The sequence below is a fragment of the Pongo abelii genome, chromosome 7, assembly GCF_028885655.2.
Source record: "Pongo abelii isolate AG06213 chromosome 7, NHGRI_mPonAbe1-v2.0_pri, whole genome shotgun sequence".
NCBI lineage: Eukaryota > Metazoa > Chordata > Mammalia > Primates > Hominidae > Pongo > Pongo abelii.
The window spans coordinates 97164139-97174768 of record NC_071992.2 but is presented as its reverse complement, the minus strand read 5'-3'; positions in this window follow the sequence as shown (position 1 = coordinate 97174768).

Sequence of the window (10630 nt, the reverse complement as noted above, 5' to 3'; positions counted from 1 at the left end):
CATATGATAACAGGTATGGGCAGTGATGTACCTACAGTTACCATCTTCTTGATTTTGAGCAAATTTTCTTATTCAAGCAATATTACTTTATCACTTCTATTTCGACATTCTGCTAAGTATAGGCAAAAAATATTAATGAAACTGCTTTTATAGTATTTACTGTAGCAGAGGATAAGACATTAAAGAAGTCATGCAAATGTGAAACTTCAGTTGCTATATATGAATTTGAACATACTAATTTAGGAATTTGACCTAGTCAGGAATTTTCTGTAAAGAAGAGATAAATAATAAGACTGAGTCCTAAAAGGTGAGAGAAAATTAACTAAATAGATGAAAGAAAACCATTCCTAGGAGAATAGCATGAGCAAAATCTCATGGAACAAAATGAAGAGAGTAAGGTAAATGAGATCTTTAACAAAGCTGTCTAGTAGGTAGAGAACAGATCATGCAGAGATTACAAGGCCATGTTAAGGAGTTTTGCCCACATTCTATGACCAATGGAAAGCCATTGAAGGATTCAAACCAAGATGTGGAGAAGAGAAAAACATGATCCAGTTTACTTTTAAACAAGATCAGCCAGGCTGCAATGAGAAGATAAACTGATAGAGGAGTCGAGAGTTAACTATTAAATAAATCAGTTGGGAAGCTATTTCAACATGATGCTTCATCTAACAGATGAGTGGTGGAGATGGAGAGAAGTATAAATTCAAGAGATACTTAGGTATCTTGATGATTCACCAGATGTGGAAGATGAGAAAGAAGGAGACATCAAAGATGATTTCTAAGTTTCCAACTTGTATAACTGAACCAGATTTGGGAAAAGAGGACCATTAATTTTTTTTTTTTTTGGTCATGTTGCATTTGAAATGCCTTTAAAATATTCAAGTGAATATATTAAGTTGGCAGCAGGAAAATGTCTGACTATAAACATAATAAAGTAACTGGTACCAGACTATTCCTCCCATGGTAAATGACTAAAATTGGACAACACACATAGCAATATTGTCAGACATTAGTCAAAGGGCAGCACAAAACTCGGATCCCTGAGAAACAGGAAACACACAAAGTAAGCCCCATAATTGGCCTGAATTTCTACATGGGAAATCTTTCCAGACTATAATGCTGGGAGGCAAGTTAAGCAGAGCACAGCAGTATCATTGAGCTGAGGAAGCAGAAATCAATGTTTAAAGTTGCTAAGAAGGCTGAAGTATGTGGAACTGGCTACTGCAGACAAGGAAGCCATGAAGACAAAGACCTCACAAATCTCTATAGGAGTCCTCTTACTACATTGGCTAAATTCTAAAGCTGTGCATGCACATGATGAGACTCAGGAAGGTGGCAGAGAACAACTGCTAGGTATTTGTGAAATAAAATGTATATTCTTGCGGTTTCAAATTGCTTGAAGAAATAGAAATTCCGACCAGCCACCATGGAAAGATCTTGCTAAAAACCCCAGGCACTCAGTTGAGACTTCTTAACAAAGGCCATAACTTAGAAGCAGAACTACTCTAGCTATAGAAGCAGATCTACCCTAGACCTTTAATAAAGTTGATATAGCTTAAAAACAGTTTTCAAAGAATTATGATGATCCACCAGTAAATTGCCTGCCTGCCAGCTCAAAATCCAAAACTTTTAAAGAAAAAAAATCATACTTTTATAAATATGTTTTACAATATCTAGTACACTATCAAAAATTACCAGATGTGAAGAAATAAGACCATAGCAGCAGAGGCTACTTTAAGATATCCCAGCAGCTAAACCTAAGCCCCAATGGTAAATAAAAAGAATAAAAGCACAATGCACCCAAGACGGAGCAAAAAAAAAAAAAAAAAAAAGTAACGATAAGCATAAAAAGAAGAAGAAAAAGAACAAATAGAACATCAAAACTACTAGATCGGACAGCATCCAAAAATAAAGAACCTATGATTTAAATACAGTAAGATTTCTGTGAGTCAAAAATAACTAGATATTTTTCTTTAAAAAATTAAATAGTTTAATTGAAAGAATGGCCACAATTGATAACCCAATTAGTGTCTTTAAAGATCCAGAGGAAGACATATCTCAAAAGAAAAAAAAATTTATGGAGAAGGTAATCATAAGGAAAAAGGAAAAAATAGATCTAAAATATCTAATAAATAAATCAGGAAATTTCATCAGGAAAAAATAACAAAGAAAAAATTAAAGACATTATAATGAAAAAAATTTGTGATTTTAAAAAATGTTTTGAATCTGTACGTTTAAGGTTCTTACTGAGGTTCAGGAAGATTTTACAAGACATAGAGTAGGGCATACATGGCAATAATGGAATTTGAAGGTGTAGTACGCTGAATAATGACCCACAAAGATAGCAATTCCTAATCCCTGGCACCTGTGAATGTTACTTTGAATAGTAAAGTCTGCAAGTGTGATTAAATTGAGAATCTTGATGTGAGATTATCCTGGATTATCTGGATAGGGCCTAAATGCCATCATATGTGTGTATAAGAGAGCATCAGATAGATACTACACACAGACAGAAGAAAAGGCCATGTGACCACAGAGACAGAGATTGGAGTGATGTCCAGTCTCAAGGAATTCCAGCAGCCATCAGAGCCTGGAAAACAAGATTTATTCCGAAGGCTATTCATTGCTCGTCTATTTTAATGATCCCCTAAACATTTAAAGCAAATGTCGGTAGCACATTCAGGAGCCGGAAGAGGCAAAGGGTGGAATCTCCCCTAGAGCCTCTAGAGGGAGTGCACCTCTGCCAACACCTTGATTTCGGCCTGGTGATACAGATTTCAGCCTTCTATTCTCCAGAACTGTAAGAGAATAATTTTTGTTGTTGTTTAAGCCACCCTATTTATGATAATTTATTACAGCAACCACAGAACACTAACACAGAAGGTAAAGAGAAAATTTTACAAGTTTTCACGGAGCGAAAACAAGTTACTCAAGATTGAAAATAAATGAAAAAATATAATTCCATAAGAATGAAGAAAACAGGAGAGTAGAGAACAACAAACAAGAGCTGTCAAAATTATCATGAAAGACATGAAACACAATCATGGTACAATCTACATGTAGTTCAGTGGTCAAAATATTCTAAAGATTGATAGTGAAAACCAAAAATAGTGATAAAACTACATTGAGAGGCAGTAGGAAGGGGAAGTCATGTAAATAAGATCCATCCTTAACTATAATAACAGAAGCCAATAGATACCTAAAATTAACAAAACAAAAGCTAGCAGCAGAAGCAGATTCTTTAGAAATAGTGGAAATTATACAGACGCAAAGAAGCACATGCAGCTCTCCTCTAAAGGGCAGGATCTGGGGTGGAGAGGAGCGGGGTAGAAAGCTACTGTGTTTGCTATAAGTTTTTAAACTGATTTTTCCTTACGTACATGTACTGGATTGATTAAAATTCAAACATAAAAACACAATTACCACAAATAACAAGAAGCTACTGTCTTCTGGTTTGTCACAGTAGTTGAGGCCTCTCTTCTCTTTCTCAATTCTAGGGGGAAATAAGCCAATGGGGCATTAGTTCATTGTGACAGCCTTAAGAGATAGGAACCTGCAAGATCCTGACAGACAGAAGTCTTTGGAAAGGCAGTAGGGGAAATGCTTCGAAAGGTCTGAGCTCTATTCACCAACTGGGCTGCTACAGTTGGTATTACTCATTCATCAGAATGGACCTTTCTCCAACTGTCCCAGGACTGGAAAGATATCGATCCTGGCTACTCATGGCCTAGGAGGAACCACACTGGAGCTGCCCAAGATCCAGGGATAGAATATTCTATCACTGAGGGTTTTCTGCTCTGAAGCCAAAAGTGGAAGAATGAGGCGTGAAAAACTATTCAGTCTTAGCTTTTCCTATTATGGGCTTGTGCCCACTAAATAGGATGTTTTTGTTTGTTTGTTCAAGTGCCCAATATTAAAGGGGGTATTGATTTATTTGAACTAGGCAAGTAGACCAAAGTGAAGTGCAGTAAGTGATGGTTAATCAATAGAGTCAGCCTTCAGAAGCTATTCTGCAACACTCCAGAGTAACTGTTTGCTATTCACAAAGTCTCACTGGAGAGTTTCTTTAGCTTCTGACCATCACAGCCTGCTTGGCATCTTCCCAGATCTCTCTTACAGTTATCATTCTGTCAGTCTTTTAAACATGGCCATTCAAACCCAGTCCACAGACCTGCAGATAAACATCAAACCGCTGGCTTTATTCTCAGCTCCTTCTCTTTCAAATGCAACACACACATACATACATACACACACACATATACACACACATACATACATCAATTAGTACAAATAAATACTAGAGAGGTGTTTTCTGCATTACCGCTTTTGGAGTTCAGCTCAATGAATTCAAAATATATGTGGCATGAGCAAATGAGAAATAAAGAGACAAAGAAGTGCCCTGTCAAGTACAGTAGCAAATATACATAGGGCTTACTACGTGTCAGGCACTTGGGACCTATAAGTAACCTATATTAACTTATTTAATTATCACAATTGCATGAGATAGTTATTTTCATAATCCTCATTTGAGACATAGAAATCGAGAGATAAAAGATTTAACTTGCTCAAGGTTGCACAGGTAGTAAGTAACAGAAGAGGGATTTGAACTCAGGCGATCTGGCTCTAGAGTCTGTGTTCTTCACCACAATACAATAATGCCACTCAAGCCGTATTTAGGTTCTTAACATGATAGACTGTCCATGCTTGGTTTCTCTCTAGTGGTTCCTAGCACAATGTGATTATACCATTGGCTCACAAATAAAAGTGTCTAATGGAAATCTGCTCAGGGGCATGGGTAATTTCCATAACATCAAGCTACCTTGAAGGTTTTCAAGGATTGGTGTCATCCAGTGTGATGTCATTATCAAGGACAAGAATATTGTTACAGCTAGCTGGTGATGCTGCCTCTCCCTTTCTAGAAAAATACAAGTTAATCTGAGGCCCAACAGACCTTTGCCTGGTTTGCCAGTGGAATAATCCAATTCTGACTCAAGGGCAGGTTTTGGTTGAAAAATACAGTTATGGTTTTGTGGAATTAGGGAAATGATAACTTTTCTTGATTTGTTGACTACTAGAGTCATGAGAAGTGAAAAAGTAGCGTGAATCTGAGATTACATGCTCAGAGAAGATGGTACAGTGTTTATGACTAAGCCTGACAGAAAACTGGGGAAGATGGGAAAACTTGTAAACAAGTTTTGGCTATATTGAGACTGTCAACAAAGACATCTGTTAGCTTAGTAGCTCTGTGAACTATCAGTCAAGTATTTATTGACTGCTTCTCGGGAAGATGCTCAGTGGTAAACATTCTATGAAGACAATCACATTATATAAATGCCATCAAACATGTTGGAGAGATTTCCAGCTAACCTCGCCTGAGTACTTCTGAGCAGTTCATTAACATCTGGAGAAACATCCAGATCTGAAACTCCCGTCATTTAAAATCTTTCCAAAGTGAGACACTCAATAAAAAGATCCCAAAATAAAATATGTTTTCTACTATTTTGATAAATCAACAGTGCTGTGTTTTTCACAACCATCCGATTCTAGCCAGGATTTTAATGCAGCAGTTTGAGCAAACTTGGGAGCAATACTTTATTTCATTTTCTTGAGAATGCACATTGATTTCCTACATAGAAGCTCCGTAGTTCATTTGATTATTTCTAAGTAATCAGCAGCACCATTTTAAACTAGACTACCCTTTTTTCATAGTCTAGTCTAAACTCTCTTTAGGATGCAAAGATTTAATTTCTATTAGTAAGAAAACAATCACTTGTATTTTATATACATAAATAAAAAATAATGTCTCTCAAATATTGGTTATATTATAAGTTAATGTCTCCATTTATAGAATAGTTTACTGCATATACTGCAGTTACATACTTTATGCAATAAGGTATTGATTTTCAAACTGCTCTTCTAATGCCCAGAGTTCTAGGGTATTGAGCCTTGTTGGGTGAAAAAAAGGAGAGAACTAAGTGGCCAAGAAAATTGGACTCTGGGTCCACCAGCATCATTCTAATCAATTTTTAAATCTATTCCTAAGTTGCAGTTTTACATATGATATTATTTGGCAAAAAATACTTTCTGGCTAAAAATATATAAACCACCACTAATGGAATTTTGTCATAAAAAATTGAAAACTCATTTCCAGTCTTCACTCTTTATAAAAGATTATTATGTTTAGTGGTTTGCAATATGCTTCAATTATTCTCAGCTAATGGTTTATGTAATGTAACATTAAGTAAAATCTCAACTGTAATCAAGAATGACAAAATATTTGAGTCACAATTTAAGATAATATACTCTCAATCTGAAAAAAAGATAAATATTTAGATACTTTTTTCTCAAGTAAGTATATTACCTTTCACAATAATTATCAAAATGGGGGGGAGGTCCTTTTTTTTTTAACACCTATCAACAATCATTCTTAGTTACTTGCACTTAAATTGACTATTTCTCTCTAAAATATTCTACTATCTCCACTAGTTTATGTTTCTATTCTTCCACATGAATAAAAATGAAATTATATACCTGAAGTTCAATAATTTAATTTTACATTAATTCATTTGCAGTATTCCTAAATTTATTTGAAGTGTTATGTTATCATACAGAAAATTTTTCCACCTTTATAATGAAAACTATTTCAATAATTTTATTGATTCTTCACAATCTATTTCAAGTTATATAGGTAAGAAATATTCAAAACCTTCTAATACAATTTCCTCATAAATGTCAGTGTGTGACCAAGTAGAAAGTACATATACATGAGAATCATTTTGTGCAAAATTAAGTTACAGATTCTCTATTATTCTTCACCACCTTCTTAAATTAAGACAAACTAATAAATTCATATTACTGAATGGAGACTGAAATTATTTTACCTAACATACTTGTTTATTGTTTAGCATAAAGAAGCTAAAGGCCCTATAAAGAGAAATTACTTCCTATTTAATAGTAATATTGTGACCAAAACAAAGTCTTCTATCTAAAGCCCTTTCAATGACATCATCTTGGAACTCAATATTATAAGCAATAGTATATACATATAGGTATATATGTATAATAAGGAATTGTAGCTGCATGTCTAAATAGGCTTCCTTGAATTCCTCCCCAAGAAATTAAAACAATAATTAAAACACATAGTACATATTCAATTTAAAAGTTTTTACAAGATTCTAAAAATAAGTTGTCATTAACATTCAAATTAAAAATAACAAGCATTAAGGCAGTAAATGGCAAATAGGAACTAAGGTTGCTTATGCCATGCAAATTTTCCCATTTGTGGAAGGTCTTTCAGTTGGGACAAAATGAAGAGAGAGACAAACAGCTTCTTGGCTTTCCTTTGCCACTGGCTGCACAAGGCACTCACTAGCTCTTTCCTGTGGCACTCCTGGATCTCTTAACTTTCCCAGGGTTTTGGTTATAGGAATCATTTCTTTTCTTTTATTTTAGAGATAAGTTATCACTATGTTGCCCAGGCTAGCTTCGAGCTCCTCGGCTCAAGTGATCCTCCTGACTCAGCCTCCCGAGTAGCTGGGACTATAGGCATATGCCACTGCAACCAGCTTTTTTATGCAGCAGTCATTTCCAGCTTTCAGAAAATGTGCATCTGCATCATGGGTGCATTCTCATTTGGGTACTTGACTCTCCCATTCCATCCCAAAACCTATGAGAACAAATTTCTTTGTGTGCTACCCATTTTGGTCACTCTAACAGCCATATATTTTCCCAATTTAAATAAATATGTTGCCTGCACACAGTGGCTTACACCTGTAATCCCAGTACTTTGGGAGGCCGAGGCAGGCGGATTAGTTGAGGTCTTGAGTTCGAGACCAGCCTGGCTGATATGGTGGTACCCCACTTCTACCAAAAATACAAAAATTACCCAGGTGGGGTGGCACATGCCCGTAATTCCAGCTACTAAGGAGGCTGAGGCAGGAAAATCCTTTGAACCTGGAGGGCAGAGGCTGCAGTGAGCCGAGATTGCGCCACTGAACTCCAGCCTGGGTGACACAGTGAGACTCGGTGTCAAAAACTAAATAAATATGTTTATGTTTATGTGTGTTTCTGTTACCATAGCTAGACAGAATTTTTTCAACAGACAAGTGGACAATTAGAAAGTCTAATTTAGTAAATAGACAAGATAGCATACACAAAATTCACCTGGTGCTGGGGGCGGAAGACATTGGGGATAATCACTTGGAGACCAGTAAAGAAAGACATATCTTCAAAAGCAAATGAAAGTGACGTTGAATCTGAAAAATGTGTGTTCACAATGGAAGAAAACATGTATTTTCAAAGACATTAGAGACCAGTGTTTAAGATGAAGAACTTCTGAACACCTCAAGAAATGGAAAATCATTCAGAGGTACTCAAAAGCCTGTTTGACTACCCATCAAGAGATAGTGACTGAACCTGAATAAAGAAATAAAAATGTTAATGAGTAAAAATCATCAATCTTTGTGAGCACATGGTGAAACGACCGCATTTATATAGCTACCTGGTAGTGTATAAGTTAGTACATTTTGTAAAAAACAAAACTTATGAAATATTTCCTATATACAACAGAATGTATATAATGCATATATAATATTTAGAGTAATAAAACATTGTATCTACCAACACGGGTGGGCTAGATGATCCATATTTTTGAATGAAATATTCCCTCTATACACTATTTAAAACAACAGAAAAAAAATCTTGTTCCTATTACCAACTCATATGCAAGGCCATAGACAATAATGCCAACCTAGGATTGAGTAAGTATCAGTGTATAAAGTGAAATCCCTATAAGGGACTCTGGTTGGGAATTAAAGTGCATATGTCTAACTAAACCATAGTCTATACGTGGTCAATACATTGACCAATTTTCTGTTGTTTAAAGCTAAAAGCTAAGTGTGACACAAAGTAGTGACGATTTGTTTATCATAACCCAACAGTTAATACTTGTCTTCCAAAAAAGAATTTTCAATCATATAGACTTCAGTAAAATACGTTTCTAAATAAGTTCAAAAGCAAATATAAGTAATATTTCATTATTTATGCCATTTAATTTTTTTAATTTTTTTTTTGCCTCTAAGAACCTATGTTTATGAGGTCACAGAATGAAATTTAAAATTTAACATTTAAATTTAAAGAATTTAAAATTAAAAATTTAAATTTAGAGAATTTAAAATTAAAAATTTAAATTTAGAGAATTTAAAATTCACCTGCTTTTAAGTCCTGGGAGAGATTACCCAACAATATGGTGAGTGTGGAAGTTGTGTTAGTTTAAACCCTAAGAAAATCTAAGATGGGATTAAACATGCAAGAGGTTCTTTGGGGGAAACGCCTATGAAGGATGAGGGGAAGGGAGCCAAGGAAGGAGAGATGCAAGTCTGGTGCTTATTTGGTAGAACTGGGTAAGAAGAGTCTCAGGTTGCAGCCTCTTATTTCCAAGAGAGGATTGACAAGGCCAATGTGGGACCTCATAATGGGCCCATTAGAGGAGTCTGCAGGAATGGACTAGCACAGTCCCTAAGCAGTGCTCAGTCACTGACTGGGAGTAGCCCACAAGTAACAAAGCTTGGTGAGCAATTGCGGAGTTGGATCCAGAGGGGCAGAAATTGGGGCAGTCAGTCAATTATGTTCCCTGCCGCAGAAGATGCAAGCAGTGCATTTTCCTGGCTGCCACAGGAGAAACAGCATGTGTTATTACCTAGCTACTTCTCTCCTTTTGGCAGCTGAATTCCTTTCAAAAGATTATGCTTTTTACTGCTCCAAGTAAATATATAAGATTTACTCTTATAAAGGTGGGTAAAGAGGTCAGCATTTGTTTTTGAGGGAGGAAATAGCTAGTACATGAGGCCAAGGTCTTTGTAACCGAAATAAGAATTGAATTTGGGGAACAGACTTAACACCAATAGTGACTGAGGATTTTCCAGAGTAGCTGTGATATACGGCTTCAGTTTTGAGTTTGGTAATGTATAGAAATTTATGTCAAGCTTATCTAGAAGTTTGCAATTGTGCAATTTTGTTGTTTTTTGTTTTGTTTTGTTCCTCTGCCCTGGCTTGAAAGGCTTTAAGTTTTAGGTTCCATGGTATTTTTTCATTTGGTGGTAACCACAGCCTATGGAAGCTCTTTCTTCAAGGACAGTGCCATATACACTAAGACTAATAAACTGGATAATCACCGTAAGAAATGTGGGGTTGCGAGCTTCATCAAACGGTTGATCTATAGCAGACTTGGGCTGATTTAGGATACAAGATAGTGCTGTTTCAGCTTCGACCATTCAGGTGCAGCTTCCTAAACAGGTGTGGCTGAGGCAAAGATTCAAATGTAAGAAACAGTCTTTTTATACCTAGGTCTATTAAACATTAGAAGGCAGAACAACATTTGCTGGTATTATGTGGAAGGGATTTAGCAATGCTGAATCTGAGTTTTACATATACTACACTGTACTTGTAAGGTTCTAGGTTTGCATTATCAGTGTCAGACGTAGATGAACAGTACAAAAGAGACATACAAAAATAAATATGGGATGGGAGAGGGTGTTCTCAAATAAGTTTTGCTCTCTGGAGCTTCCACCATTAAAAATTTCTAAACTCTGAAAAACAGCAGCAGTGTATCAAATGCTACAATCTGGGA